Here is a 16,570-nt window from a genome sequence, read left to right as displayed (position 1 = left end):
ACAGAGTAAGCGCCTGGGTCCTTGATCCACTTAGGGTGCATATGACCACTCTTTATGCAGTCAGTACCTTTATGACTGCATTGACTGCCTAGGAGACAATAGAATGAGAATCCTAGAAATGAGTGGACCTAGAACCACTCCTCATTTGCCTTTTGGCCTTCGATGTTCCCAGAGCGAGTTGTTGAACTGGGCACGATATTTGTTGGTAAAAGGCAGTTGTGGCTATTTTTTTCCCCAACCCATCTCCAACTCTCTCCTTGTCCCCCCCCCCCCGCCCCCGTCCTTGCCTAGCCCTCACCAATCCTAAACTTTCCAGTGACACCGAGACCCATCGATCATCAACTTGGGTCAAACCATGCACCCCTCGCATGGAGCTAGACGGGCAGAAGACACCTCCCAGACCGGGCACTCTGGAGCACAGCGCCCCAAATCCACAGCTTCCTCTGCAGGTGAACAGCCTCGCATTGGAGAGTATAGACTACTGAAAACCCTGGGCAAGGGGACCTTCGCCAAAGTCATGCTGGCCCGTCACGTCCTCACAGGTCAAGAAGTGGCAATCAAGATCATCGATAAGAGACATCTGAAGCCACAGGTCCTCCAAATGATGTACAGAGAGGTGAGAATCCTCAAGATGTTAGACCACCCACACATCCTGAAGCTCTATGAAGCTCTGGACTGCGAAAAAGCACTCTGTTTGGTCCTGGAGTACGCCAGTGGAGGGGGAGTTTTGGACCATCTGGCCAACAAAGGAAGACTGCAGGAAGAGGAGGCAAGATCTATGTTCCGGCAGATTGTGTCTGCAGTCCAATATTGTCACCAAAAGCAGGTCGCCCACCGAGACCTGAAGGCGGACAATCTGTTATTAGACGCAGAGATGAACATCAAGCTAGCCGATTTTGGACTCAGCAACCAGTTTACACTTGGGTGTAAACTCAACACGTTTTGCGGCAGTCCGCCCTACGCAGCTCCAGAGCTCTTCCAGCGCATAGAGTACGAGGGGCCCGAAGTCGATGTGTGGAGTCTTGGCGTGGTTCTGTACACCCTAGTCACCGGGTCGCTTCCTTTTGTGGGGGCCAATGTGAGAGAACTTAGAGACAGAGTGCTACGAGGTAGATACCGAATCCCTCTGTACATGTCAACAGAGTGTGAAAATCTGCTGAAACGCTTCCTGGTGCTCAATCCGACTAAGAGAAGCACCCTGGCCGAAATTATGGGAGACAGGTGGATCAACAGAGGCCTTGATGTCCTCCAACCCTTGGTTGGTCCAGAGGTGGCCATCTCCCACAGAAACATCTCGTTGGCTGAGCTGCAGCCAAGCAGGGTCCTCAGAAAGAGCACCAGCTGGCCTCCTCACCGCAAAGTGCAGCGAAGCGTTTCCACTCAGAAGCAGACACGGTCCCTGGACCATGCTGGAACTGGGCCATATCCGACCAGCACTGCCCAGAGTCACCTCAGAGAACATCAAATGGCCTCCCAGAAATCCGGCGGCAGTGCTGTGGGAGGAAAGGGAATTTCTCCAGCCAGGCCCCTACCTGGGATCACCACCAGTCCCAAGGAGCTGGAGACTCCTGAATTCAAGAAAATGCCTGCTGCCTACAAGAGCAGCACACCATCTGGAGGGAAGACACTGTGGAGTAAGAACATTTGCCGCAAAACAACGAAAGCAGACACACGTTCAGTGAGCCGGAATGGGCAGAACAACAGCACCTTCCCTGCCCAGAGCCCTCCAGTGACTTCAACCCACAGTGTCCCAAGTACCTCCACCCGGGGCTGCACCTGCTTCCCCAGAGCCAGTGCCCTTCGTCGAATGTTCCACCGCCAGCCCCGGGAATCCCAAACTGCAACACACGAAGGTCCTCTTGCCTCACCCAGCTGCGTCCATCCAGCTGAAGCATTGCCCCAGACTCAAAGAAGAGGCACCACTGGTGTTTTTCCGAAGTTTACATCGAAAATCACAAGGAGGCCTCCAACTGAGTCTGGGAAGACCCCGAGATACAAGTCATCATGTTCAAGTCATCATGTCACTGCTGAGCAGAGAAAGGACAACCAACAAGCAAAACCTCGCTCCCTGCACTTCACCTGGAGCATGAAAATCACTAGTGCCATGGACCCCAGTGACATCATGAGGGAAATCCGAAAGGTGCTAGATGCCAACAACTGCCAATACATGCACAAGACGCCCTTTCTGCTCTTCTGCATCCATGGAGATGGGTACACCGAGAAACTGCTGCAGTGGGAGATCGAGGTATGTAAACTTCCCAGACTGGCTTTGAACGGGGTCCGCATCAAGCCCCGATCAGGGAAATCGAAGGCTTTTAAAATCATGGCTTCAAAAATTGCCAGTGAGCTCCAACTGGAAGCCAGTCATTAGGATATAAATTAACAGCAACTTGAAGTGTTTTCCTCAACACTGATGGACATATAGAATAACATCTAGGCAGTTGTTGGGAGCAGTGACTAAATTAGGGGGTTCTTTAATTGTCCCGGGAGGTGATGCCACTCCTGGGAATTCTCGATGCAAGGCGCTGGTCAAGACTGCCCAGTTTCTTGGGTGAAGACCTGTTCCACCTGTACCACCCAGGGAGCTATTCAGTTCTTGAGCTTGTGGTTCAGGTGGCAGGGCTCAGCGGTGGAACATTATGGGCACAAGCTGCCACTCATAATTGGACTGGTCATACATATGACCTTGGTTTTGATGGCTTTGCACAAATTTTCTCACAAAAACACCTTTTAAGTATGAAACTTAAATAACAAACGTGTTGAGCTGGCTCCTGACCGTTGCACTCTACCAGAGTGTAATCGACACCCAGTTCCAGCTCTTTCACCCCTTGGATTTCTGACTTTTCTCATCCCCCATGGCCTCTCATCTGGTTTCCTCAATTAACCACCCTGCAGGTGGCAGCAGATGGAACCCAAACAGGCTATCACACTGTGGAGTGCAATGACCACAAGCCTTCTCAGTGTGATCAATGAAAGGGGTTTGGGGAGAAAGTTTGTGCAAAGCAAGCAAAACAGGGTCATAAATAGGGGCAACCTGATTATGGTGACCAGCTTGCTTTGATAAACTTCTAACTCCCACACCTGGCATCCAAACCTCATGGTCAAGAAGTGAAGGACTCCATGAGTGTCACAGAACCTCTGTTTCAACAGATCGTTCCCATAGCAACTGGGAAGTCTCAAGGGGCGCTTTCCCACTGAGAGTTCCCAAGACAGCCTTTGGCTTATCACAGAACATTTCAAAAACACTAATCCACTGCTTCAGAGAGGCTTTGTCATTTCCATCTTCCATCTTCCATCTTCCATCTTGTACATCAGACCTGAAAATCTGAGGTGAAGAACACCACACCTGGGAGTGGAAGCTGGCCTTTACTATGAATGCCCTAAAGTCATGAGACACCGAAATAGAAAAAAAGAGAGAAAGTCGCATTTGAGACATGCCAATTCCTAACAGCACAGAGCTCCATCAATGGCTTTCATTTCAGAGGTACTCCTTCTCTCCTTACATGCTCTCCATTGAATGATCCCAAGACAGCCATTGCCTCTGTCACAGACCTGTGAAGAACTCTAATGCACTTGCTGCTTCAGACAGTCATTGTTGTTTCCATCTTCCATCTTCTACATCATGACAGTAAAATCTGAGGAGAGGAACCTCAGGAGTGGGAGTGGAAGCTGCACTTTACTATGAATGCCCTAAAATCATGGGACACCAGAAAAGTAAGAAATAAAGAGCCATTTAAGACCTGCAAATTCCTAACCCTACAATGATGCACTAAAAGCTTTCATTTCAGAGGTAATCCATCTCTCCTAACAGATTCTCCATGGAATATTTCCAAGATAGCCATTGCCTCTGTCACACCATTCGAGAACCCTAATCCATTGCTGCTTCATACTAGCATAGTGGTTTCCATCTTCCATCTTCTACATCCTGACAGTGAAATCTGGAAAAAAAGAACACCATGACTGGGGTGGAAACTGCCTCTCCTATGAAATACCTAAATTCATGGAACCCCGAAATAGAAAGAAACACGCACTTGAGACCTGCAAATACTTAACAGTTCAGTGCTCCATTAATGGGTTTCATTTCAGAGGTAATCCCTCTCTCTTCACATGCTCTCCATGTCATGTGCTCAAGACAGCCATTGCCTCTGTCACAGAATATTTCAAGAACCCTAATCCAGTTGCTGATTCAGAAAGTCATTGTCATTTCCACCTTCCATCTTCTACATCATGACAATAAAATCTAAGGAAAAGAACACCAAACTGGGAGTGGAAGCTGCACTTTATTATGAAATCCCTAAAATCATGGGATACCAGAAACCTAAGAAATAAAGAGCCATTTAAGACCTGAAAATTCCTAACACTATGCTGCAGTCCGGCTTCAGCAAAATAAGCAGGGGGCGGGGGGTGACGAATGACTTGTGTACCTTGATGCAGCAGGAGTGAGAGCCGTTTATTGTAGGATCTGAGCGATATTTATACATTTTACACAGCTTATCTAATTAGCATAAAATAGATACAGCAGTCAACCAATAAGGAATCTCCACACTTAATGGCTCGCTTTTGTTACTTCACAAACCACTCCCTCTGGCATTTGGCCAGGCGCCATCCAGACTTGTTTACAGACTCTAACATTTCTCTGGCAAAATAACAGGTGCCAATCTGACTTGTTTACAGACCTTAACAACACTACATTGATGCATTAAAGGCTTTCACTTCAGAGGTTATCCATCTCTCCTAACAGGCTCTCCATTGAATGTTTCCAAGACAGCCATTGCCTCTGTCACACATCATTTCAAGAACCCTAATCCAGTTACTGCTTCAGACAGGCCTTGTCATTTCCATCTTCCAACTTCTACATTATGAAAGGAAAATCTGAGGAATAGAATACCTCCACTGGAAGTGGAAGCTTCCCATACTATGAATGCCCAAAAATCATGGAACACTGAAAAAGAAAGACCCACTTGAGACATGCAAATTCCTAACAGATCAGTGCTCCATAAGTGGCTTTCAGTTCAGAGGTAATCCATCTCTCCTGATACACTCTCCATTTAATGTGCTCAAGAGAGCCATTGCCTCTGTCACAGAACATTTCAAGAACCCTAATCCAGATGCTGCTTCAGAAGTCATTGTTGAATTCACCTTCCATCTTCTACATCATGACTGTAAAATCTGAGGAAAAGAACACTATGCCTGGGAGTTGAAGCTGGCCTTTACTGTGAATGCCCTAATGTTATGCGACCCGGAAAACAAAAGAAAGACCTGCTTGAGACATGTAATTTTCTAACAGTTCAGTGCTCCATCAATGGCTTTAACTTCAGAGGTAATCCATTCTTCCTAACTTGCTCTCCCTTCAATGTGCCCAAGACAGCCATTGCCTCTGTCACAGAACATTTCAAGATCCCTAATGCAATTGCTGCTTCAGATAGGCATTGTCATTTCCATCTTCCATCTTCTACATCATGACAGTGCAATCTGAGGAAAAGAACACCACGCCTGGGAGTGGAAGCTGCACTTTATTATGAAATCCCTAAAATCATGGGATACCAGAAAAGTAATAAATAAAGAGCCATGTAAGACCTGAAAATTCCTAACACTACATTGATGCATTAAAGGCTTTCATTTCAGTGGCGATCCATCTCTCCTAACAGGCTCTCCATTGAATGTTTCCAAGACAGCCATTGCCTCTGTCACAGATCATTTCAAGAACCCTAATGCAGTTACTGCTTCAGACAGGCATTGTTATTTCCATCCTCCAACTTCTACATCATAACAGTAACATCTGAGGAAAAGAACACCACAGCCTGGGAGTGGAAGCTGGCCTGTACTATGAATGCCCTAAAGTCATGGGACAACGAAAAAGAAAGACCCATTTGAGATTTGCAAATTCCTAACACTACAGTGCTCCATCAATGGCTTTCAGTTCAGAGGTAATCCATCTCTCTTCACATGCTCTCCATGGGATGTGCCCAAGACAGCCATTGCCTCTTCACATGCTCTCCATGTCATGTGCCCAAGACAGCCACTGCCTCTGTCACTGAACATTTCAAGAACCCTAATCCAGTTGCTGCTTCACACAGTCATTGTCATTTCCATCTTCCATCTTCTACATCATGACAATAAAATCTGAGGAAAAGGACACCACGCCTGGGAGTGGAAGCCGCACGTTATTATGAAATCCCTAAAATCATGGGATACCAGAAAAGTAAGAAATAAAGAGCCATTTAAGACCTGAAAATTCCTAACACTACATTGATGCATTAAAGGCGTTCATTTCAGAGGCGATCCATCTCTCCTAACAGGCTCACCATTGAATGTTTCCAAGACAGCCATTGCCTCTGTCACACATCATTTCAAGAACCCCTAATCCAGTTACTGCTTCAGACAGGCATTGTTATTTCCATCCTCCAACTTCTACATCATGACAATAAAATCTGAGGAATAGAATGCCTCCACTGGAAGTGGAAGCTTCCCATACTATAAATGCCCCAAAATCATGGAACACTGAAAAAGAAAGACCCACTTGAGACATGCAAATTCCTAACAGATCAGTGCTTCATAAGTGGCTTTCAGTTCAGAGGTAATCCATCTCTCCTGATACACTCTCCATTTAATGTGCTCAAGAGAGCCATTGCCTCTGTCACAGAACATTTCAAGAACCCTAATCCAGATGCTGCTTCAGAAGTCATTGTCGATTTCACCTTCCATCTTCTACATCATGACTGCAAAATCTAAGGAAAAGAACACTATGCCTGGGAGTTGAAGCTGGCCTTTACTGTGAATGCCCTAATGTTATGCGACCCGGAAAACAAAAGAAAGAAAGACCTGCTTGAGACATGTAATTTTCTAACAGTTCAGTGCTCCATCAATGGCTTTAACTTCAGAGGTAATCCATCCTTCCTAACTTGCTCTCCCTTCAATGTGCCCAAGACAGCCACTGCCTTTGTCACTGAACATTTCAAGAACCCTAATGCAATTGCTGCTTCAGATAGGCATTGTCATTTCCATCTTCCATCTTCTACCTCATGACAGTAAAATCTGAGAAAAGGAACACCACGCCTGGGAGTGGAAGCTGGCCTGTACTATGAATGCCCTAAAGTCTTGGGACAACGAAAAAGAAAGACCCATTTGAGACCTGCAAATTCCTAACACTACAGTGCTCCATCAATGGCTTTCAGTTCAGAGGTAATCCATCTCTCTTCACATGTTCTCCATGGGATGTGCCCAAGACAGCCATTGCCTCTGTCACAGAACATTTCAAGAACCCTCATCCAGTTGCTGCTTCAGAAGTCATTGTTGTTTCCACCTTCCATCTTCTACATCATGACCTGAAAACCTGAGGAAAGAACACCATGCCTGGGAGTGGAAGCTGGCCTTTACCTAAAAGTCATGGGATCCTGAAAAAGAAAGTATGACCCATTGGAGACCTGAAAATACCTAACAGTTCAGTGCTCCATCAATGCCTTTCAGTTTAGAGGTAATATGTCTCTTCTAACATGCTCTCCATTTCATGTTCCCAAGATAGCCATTGCCTCTGTCACAGAAGTTTTTAAGAACACTAACCCAGCTGCTGCTTCAAACAGTCATTGTCATTTCCATCTTCCATCTTCTACAGCATGACAGTAAAATTTTGGGGGGAAATACTCCAAACCTGGGACTGCATTCTGGCCTGTACTCTGAATGCCCTGAAGTCATGGAACCCCCAGAAGAAAGAAAGACCCATTGGAGACCTGCCAATTCCTAAGAGTTCAGTGCACCTTCATTGGCTGTCACTTCTGAGGTCATACATCTCTACTAACATGATCTTCATCTAATGTTTCCAAGACAACCAATGACTGTCACAGAACTTCTCAGAACCCTAATCCAGTTGCTGTTCCACACAGGCATTGTCGTTTCCTTCTTCCATCTCCTATATCATGACACTGAAATCTCAGGAAAAGAACACCATGCCTGGGAGTGGATGTCGGCCTTTACTATGAAAGACCTAAATCAGAGAAGAAAAGAAAGACCTGCTTGAGACCTGCCAATTCCTAACACTTCAGTGCTCTGTAATTGGCTATCACTTCTGAGGTAATCTCTTAACATGCTCTCCATTTACTGTTCCCAAGATAGCATTGCCTCTGTCACAGAACATTTCCAGAACCCTAATCCACTTGCTCCTTCAGACAGGCATTGTCGTGTTTCCATCTTCCATCTTCTACATCATGACAGTGCAATCTGAGGAAAAGAACACCAAGCCTGGGAGTGGAAACTGGCCTGTACTGTGAATGCCCTGAAGTCATGGGACCCTGAGAAAGAGTGAAGGACCCTTGTAAGACATACAATTCCCAACAGTTCATTGCTGCAAAAATGGCTTTCAGTTCTGAGGTAATCCTTCTCTCTTAATATTCTCTCCATTTACTATTCCCAAGACAGCCATTGCCTCTGTAACAGAACATTTCAAGGACCCTAATCTGGTTTCTATTTCAGACAGGCATTGTCCTTTCCTTCTTCCCCATCTTCTACAACATGAGAGTGAAATCCGAGGTAAATAACACCTCGCCTGGGAATAGAAGCTGGCCTGTACTATAAATGCCCTACAGTCATGGGACCCGAAAAAGAAAGAAAGACCTGTTTGAGTCATGCAAATTCCTAACTGTTCTGTGCTCCATAAATGGTTTTCAGTTCAGAGGTAATCGATCTCTCCTAACATGTTTTTCATTTAATGTTTCCAAGACAGCCATTGCCTCTGTAACAGAACATATCAAGAACCCCAATCCATAACACATGGAGTGCATGTGACCTTCAGCAAAGTTTCTCATTCAATGTATTTTGAGTGATCCTTTCACAAGTGTACTGGTCTCCTTTGACTTCTAGGAACACAATAGTGCATTTTAAAGGTATGTTCTTTTGATTGACACAATCTCTGTTCACACACATTCATACCATTGTCATGACCGCAGCCAAGCACTGTGATGATTTGGTAGCTATATTTTAAACTTTAGGTGACATAGCATACAAGATTTCTATCATTTTGTTCCTAAGTTCTTATATTTGAGCATTAAATAGTACTCATGATTTTATTTTTTGTTCCATCAATCAAAAACACTCATTTTTTAATGCTATGCTTTATAACATACAGATATTAGTACTTTTGACTCTTCTTCTGAGTTCTTTCAACAAATTCTGTTATTTGTATTTTATTTTTTACATTGTCAAGATTGGACAATTATCTAGTATATATTACATGGAAAAGGAAATCCATTAAATCTTAAGAATATTTCCATTCTGCGTATGTCATGATGTTAAAAAAATAGACCAACAAAGTTTCATGCATAATAACGATAGTCTTTCAGAACCGGAACATTTCGTCACTAAAAATCTCCTGTCAAGAAACCTCAGAATATTCAATATGAGATGTACATATGTCCCTAAGATCTGAACACTGACACTGAGGCCAATCAGGTCAATCAAGTCAAGACAGCCAATCTTATTGGCTACTCATGTCAGGTAGGTGGTCTGACATTATTTTCTATTAAACTCATGTTTCTGGGCTGGGGATGTGGCTCAAGCGGTAGCGTGCTCACCTGGCATGCATGTGCCCCAGGTTCCATCCTCAGCACCACATACCACATTCTCCGCCGAGAACTAAAGAATAAATATTAAAAAGTTCTCTCTCTCTCTCTCTCTCTCTCTCTCTCTCTCTCTCTCTATCTATCTCTCCCACTCTCTCTAACAAAACAAAACAAAACAAAAGAAAAAAGAGCCTCATGTTTCCACTGACTTCTTTGTGTACACACAGATGTTCATCCTCTGCCTACATGAATTTATATAGTCAACATGCAATTCCGGTGTTGCTTGCTTCTTTAATCTTGTAAATGAGGAAAACTACTCACAATACTTATGATACTATGATTTTGTAATTCCATTTCACTGAGTAGTGTCTTTTTTACCCTTTCTTTTCTTTCCCTTTTGGTACTGGAGATTGATCCCAGGTGTGATTTTCCACCGGACTATTTCCTCAGTCCTTTTACTTTTTATTTTTCAGACAGGGTCTCACTAAGTTGTGAAGGTTAGCTTTGAACTTGTGATCCTTCTGTCTTGGTCTCCCAAGTGGCTGGGATTAGAGGTGTGAGCCTCTGTACCTGGCATTTCATTTTATTTCACTGGCTCAGTGGTTTGTTTTCCAATTACCCCCCTTTTCCTCATCAATATTTGCCTTCAGTATATAATCTTTCCTTCACTTTGTCCTATTTCATCTAATGCAGTTACATTGAACAAAGTAGGATCATGATAAAAACAAAAGTTCCAAGAGGTGTGTGGTGCACAACTATAATAACAGCTACTCAGGAGACTGAAGCAGGAGGATCAGAAGTTTGAGGCCAGCCTCAGGAATTTAAAGAGACCCTGACTCAGAAAATGAAAAAGGTTGGTGATGTAGCTCAGTGGTAGAATGCTCCTGAGTTTAATCCCTAGTACCTAAAAAGTAAAGAAAATAACAGAGAAAACACAAGAATTTCTCTTGGGGAATCACAGAAACCCTAAGTTCCACATGTTAAAAACTAAATTCATCAAGGAGAATCCAGCCTGTATTCCCCATTTAAGGACACCCAATTCCAAGACCAAAAACCCAGAAGGCTTCCTACTTTCCTTCTTTTGGTCTCTGTCCTTCCTGCTGCAAAGTCTTATCTGCTGGGCCTCATAAAGACCAGTTGGATTGGGGCAGTTTTCTCTGTCCTCACTTCTGCTACCTCTGTTTGGTCCCAATGAAATTTTGAATTCTCTTACTGAAGAACTGTTCCCTCTTCACTGTTCTCCTTGCATACAGTCCTGCTCACCTTCCCACCCTTCTCCACTTCCAGTCCGAACAATGTTTTATATTCAGATCCAGCAAAAATCAGTTTTTGCTTGAAAGCCTTATTGCCGTCTCACTAGGTATGTACATGATAATGCCTCAAATCCCTGACATGCTTTTTGTGGCCTTTCATTGTCTAGATTCTGTTTATGTCATCAGCACAGTATCATAACACCCCTTCTCTAACTCTTACTTCAGTGACACTGAATGATTCCTGAGCCTGTAACATGACCTTTGTGTTTGGCCCTTAGGTTTTTGCGTATTGTGTCCCCTCTCACTGGAACATCCTTTCATCCCTCTCCTCTCCTGGCCAACTTGTATATCTAGGTTCCCTATAGATGACACAGCCTTCCTGAACATCCTCTTAAATATCTTTCCAAAGATAATGTTGTAGTTACTTCTCAGAATACCTACATCATGCTGACGTGATCTCTATATCTATTTTACCTTGAACTGTGCATTTCTCACAGAGATTATATCTTATTTGCTGCTTATCCTCAATACCTGTTACAGATAGTGACATTGCCTTGTATCTGTTTGCTAAGTGGATGAATGACAAGTCCTTTGTCATAGATTCCTTGATTCTCTCAGCGTAATTGCAGTAGAGCAGATGACTATCTCATAGGGTGATATAAGTATCATTTTTTAAAAGGAATGATGAAATACATAACATCTTTGAGCTGCTCTTAGGGTTTGGAGAGAAGTACATTTACTGCCATTGAGCATTTGGAAGTAGACTTTATGACATCAGCTTTGTCTAACCCTTTTGAAGCTACCAGTCTTCATCTATCACTTTCAAGAATTTCCACACAACTAAAAAAACTCTTTTCTATATGCTTTAATTCTCCAGTTGCCTCAATTGGAGAAAAAATATTGTTTCTTGTATTTTGGGCAGTATATATGATGATATTCATAGTTATTCTAAGGCATGTTACATTAGGATAAACTTGTTTCAACTATTTAAATTTAAATCCAAAAACTCATTTGTTTTCTCTCAGAAATCTATTTGAAAGGTTTCTACAATCCAGTTATTAAAAAAATCTTTCCAAATGCAAATATTGTCCTCTAATGCCCTAATTAACCTCTACAAACTGTATTTGTATTCCCTCTGCAGTGATTTCAAAATCTCCATGGTCACTGGAATGTTTATATATCACTGGGAGAGCTGGGTTCTACTGAAAGGTTTGGATTTTTTGTCTAAGTTTTGCTTATCCAATTCTTCCATGGTACTGTATCCGTTGTTAAAAGCAAACATTTTCGTTTCTATACTTTATTCTTTGTTCTTTAAGATTTGTTCTACTTGTTTTCTAAGAGAAAATCATTACTGTTTGAGGGAATTTTGATTGAATTTCCCACATTTAAAAATCACTCTGAAAATCATATTGTCAGAGTAAAATTTGGCATAGAAATCAGCACAATAAGACTTTTAACATCTATGAGTCCTGCTCCTTCATTGGTTAGATCAACTCTGACTGACCACAAGAATAATGGATGTCCAACTGCTTTCTCTTGAAGCCCCAGCTACACACACCAGCCTCAGGTCTAGTGACAGGAAGAAGCCTGGCCTGGGCAAGCTCCTTCCCAAACTCACACTCAACCTAAGTAGTTTTACTTTTATTTGCTGTATATGTTGAACAGCTGAGTAAAGACTTCATTTGGGGAAAAAATTAATGGAATACTTTGCTACAAAATATTTTAAGATCTTTTACCTTAGAGCCTGGGTAAGGCTTAGAGAAGACAGATAGAATATAAAGCTCCCTAAGGACCCCATTCCTTTTGGTTATATCTCCAATATGGCCTATTTGATGTATAGTTGGCTAGCTTATCAACATGTGCATCATACTCAGAATCTCTAGGACAATTCCCATATATTATAAATGGACCCAAGGCTCATGCATTGCAATAATTGTCCAGTGTGTGCCTTTGAAACCTCTGTCAAACCTAAGGCTGAGGAAGGCTGGTTTTCTTCATTGAGCATTCTGAAAGATTGTGTGTGTGTGTGTGTGTGTGTGTGTGTGTGTGCGCACGCGCGTGCATGTGTGTGTGTGTGTGTGTGTGTGTGTGAGAGAGAGAGAGAGAGAGACAGAGAGAGAGACAGAGAGAGAGACAGAGACAGAGACAGAGAGATAACCTCAAATAAGCCTGACTTGGAGATTATTCTGTTTTTCTGTACATTGTTAATATCCACTAAAATTTTTAGATATCTAAAATATGCAAGTACATGGCAGAAGCAAATCAGACCTTGTGTATTTCTGTTTCTTTCCAACAGTGCTCCTGCGGTGTTGTCACTGGAGGAGGACATTGCTTCGATTGCATATGACCATCATCCCTTCTCCAGTCTAGAGTTAGTGGTACTATTACTTCTGGGAAAATGGCCTTGCTGTACTGCATGGATTCCAGGGAAAAGGGTATCAATACAGCCCTCTGGAAACTCATGGACACTGAGTCACATGACCCTGTTAGCCAAACAAAACTACTACAATGGGATTTGTGCTTCATTTAGAAAGAAATAAGTGCTCTTCTCTTAGACTAGTGAGATGAGGTGAGGCTGGATAATTGCACACCTTTCTTCGTCGCCTGTAAGCTTGCTCAGCTTTCATCTGTGTGATAGAAGGATTGATTTATATATGCTCATGCTAGTATGCTAAGGTGGCAAGGAGTCTATCTCCCTGGCAGGATGCCTGTAGTACGACTCTACCCAGGAAAAAGGCAGTCTCTACAGAGAATTTTATTTTGAGATGTTTTCAGTTTTACTTTTCCCATTTCCAAACAGTGCCATCTCTTCTTGCTTAAGGAAAAGTTTGGAAACTAAAAGTAAAGTTTTATGACAGATTGCTCAGCAATCTCTTCTGTGGTTGGAATAAAAACAAACATGTATTTAGTAGTTTTTTACCTTTTAACTCTTTCTTGTTTGCAATATACAAATTATTCCAGTATGCAATCTACAAATGTTCACTGTAAAACATATGCTTTTCCTGTAAATTGTTTTCTTGTACTGATGACATGGGTCTATCTTATAAGCTTCTGCATTAAAAAGAATTAAACCAATGATCCATTTAAGTCATTATTAATTATGCTACCTCCATGTTTCTTCTCCTGTGAAAATATGAGCATGACTGTCCTTAAAGTGGAATTCGTTTTCTTTTATACTTCTATAAGTTAGTTTCTATCTTCACAAATAATGTGTACTAGACAGACTCCTTTTCACTCCCTGACAAGTAGAGTGGAAAAGATAAACTGGAATTAAGGATCACAATAACGTCTCTGCTATCACTTTGGTCCTTATTGCTCAACTGAGTCCTACTCCTCTTAGTACTTAAAAGAGTTCTATGGTTGAAAACAAAGCATCATTTTATCAGAGGACATTTCATTAATAATACAAATGAGCAAAGTTTGAAAATTTCTTTATTCTAATTTGTTTTTATTCTTAGTACTGAGAATTGAACACTGAGCCTTTTCCTGGGTAGGCAAGCATTTTACCGGCCAGCTACATGCATCCCAAGTCCTGAGAGTTTCTTTATTCTAAAGACACAATGGAAATACATAATTCCAATGTATAACTTCCCTAAATTTTGTTTGCTTCTCTGTTGTTACAAGGGTAAACTTTCATAAGCACACTACCTGTGGCTACAAAACCTGGATTGTACTTTATTCTGAATTGCTCCACCCCTGCAATAATTGTCTACCTGCCAGCCTAAGGGATACTGAAAGGTGAAGCTAAAATGCATATTTAAGTCATATATCATGTCAAAGGATTTTAGATTTATATGTGACATTGAAATCTATATCTCAGCTTTTGCGTGTGATCTAGATTGAGAAGTTGTAACATTTCTCTCCTACTGGCAAAGATTTCCCTGGGGAATTTATTTATTTTTTGTTTGTTTGTATTAGGTGTATCAATCATAAAGAATTATGCTTATAGGTTAGCAAATAATTTAACTTCTTATTATAAGTTGATATAACACATGTTTGGAACAGAGTTCTGAAGGTATGGTAATGCCCAAAAATGCTTGTAAATTATTTCCCTTGTTAATTTTTCCATGCAAATATTTATTAAGTATACTTATTTAAGAGAAACAACAATCAAAAAAAAAGTACACATTCAGAAATACAGTGTTCAACCCCCTGGGCTGCAGGTGTTTTCCAGTCCCAAAGAAGGAACTTTGAGGATTCAACAGATAGGGGTTGGATATTTTATGACTCACGTGCTCCTTGGTGGTGGCAAGCCAGGATACAATACAGGGCTGCACAGCATGTACAAGCAGGGGAATATATGGGATAGGCTGCTTGCTCACTGCAGAGGTGAAGTTCTTCAGAAGTTTTATGAGTACATTCTTCTACTTTATAACCAAGGTCACTCTGCTTTATTCCTCACCTGAAGAGAAAGGAAGCAGCCAGTTACTCCTCTCCATTTTCTTCCTTCTCACATTCTTTGGAGTCCTTACCTCACTGCCAGGACAATAGCCTTCCTAGGTACTGACTAGTGTTTACCCCACACAGAGATAGGAACTACAGGTAAAGGTAGAGCCAGCTCCTCACAATAAGAATAAGGATTCTTGCCAGATGTGGAGGCCTATACCTGTAATCCCAGCAATTGAGGTTGAAGCAGGAGGATCTCAAGTTCAAGGCCAGCCTAGGAAGAAGGTCCTGTCTGAAAATAAAAGCTAAAAAAAAAAAAAATCTGGAAATATAGCTCATTGGCCAAATGCCCCTGGGTTCACCCACAGTACTAGGAAAAAAAATTAGGGATTCTCACAAATCATGTAATTAAAAGAAGAAATAATAAATCTTTTTTTAAAAGTATATATTCTGATGTTTAATTGACACAACTAATTGTACATACTTATGAGACACAGGTGATATTTCAAGATGTGTGTAAAAATATATCATGATTATATCAATTTAATTGGCATATTACCTCAGATATTTATCTGTTTCTATGCTTAGAATATTCGAAATCTTCTATTAGTTATTTGTAATATTTAATTGCTGTCAAACATAGTTATTTCACTATGCTATAGAACATTAGAAGATACTCCTCTCATCCAACTGCACCCCTGTACTTCTCATCAACCCTTCTTCTTCTACTCCCTTCCCAGGCTCTGATTACCATAGTTCTAATCTCCAAGGAAGTAAACATCTTATCTTTGACGCCCAATATTAAAATGAGGTTGTGGTTATTGAAAACTTAACTGCTATATATTTTGAGGTACTCACATGTTACAGCAATTTAAATTTCCACAAATTCATTAAATACTTCCAGGGTAAATGGAGTGGCTACAGAAGAATCCCCCCTACACACACACCCAAAGCTATGCCTAGTTTTCATTAACAAATAAGAACTACTCAAATATCATCAAATATTCTTACCAGTACTATACATTGCTTATTTAAAAGTCATTGCAGTCCTATAATTATCATTATGATCACATACATTGTGTTCAAAGGGTGTACATTTTTCTAGCTCTCTAGACAAATATGCAGAGCAGCATTTAGGTTACACAATGAAAACTTCTTGAATGTACAAAACGCAGTAAAATGTGAACAAATACCAAGAATATTTTTAGCTTTGGATAAGAAAATTTTGAATTGAGAGAAAAAGGCAATAGTATTAATGTCTATATTATTTTCTGAAGTGAGGACATCTCTGTGGTCTAAATGCATCTTACTAGGCAAATTGGAGTTAAAGTTTGCATCCGGAAGAGGCAAAGTGTGAAATGCAAAAAAAAAAAAAAAAAA

General features: G+C 41.6%; 1 pseudogene; it reads left to right on the top strand.

Moving 5' to 3' along the window:
• The first annotated feature begins 355 nt into the window (after nt 1–355).
• Nucleotides 356–2,371, top strand: LOC143401922 (MAP/microtubule affinity-regulating kinase 3 pseudogene; annotated as a pseudogene).
• The last annotated feature ends 14,199 nt before the right edge of the window (nt 2,372–16,570 follow it).

The sequence above is a fragment of the Callospermophilus lateralis genome, chromosome 6 (genome assembly GCF_048772815.1).
Source record: "Callospermophilus lateralis isolate mCalLat2 chromosome 6, mCalLat2.hap1, whole genome shotgun sequence".
Lineage (NCBI taxonomy): Eukaryota > Metazoa > Chordata > Mammalia > Rodentia > Sciuridae > Callospermophilus > Callospermophilus lateralis.
This window is presented reverse-complemented; position numbering and strand designations above follow the sequence as displayed.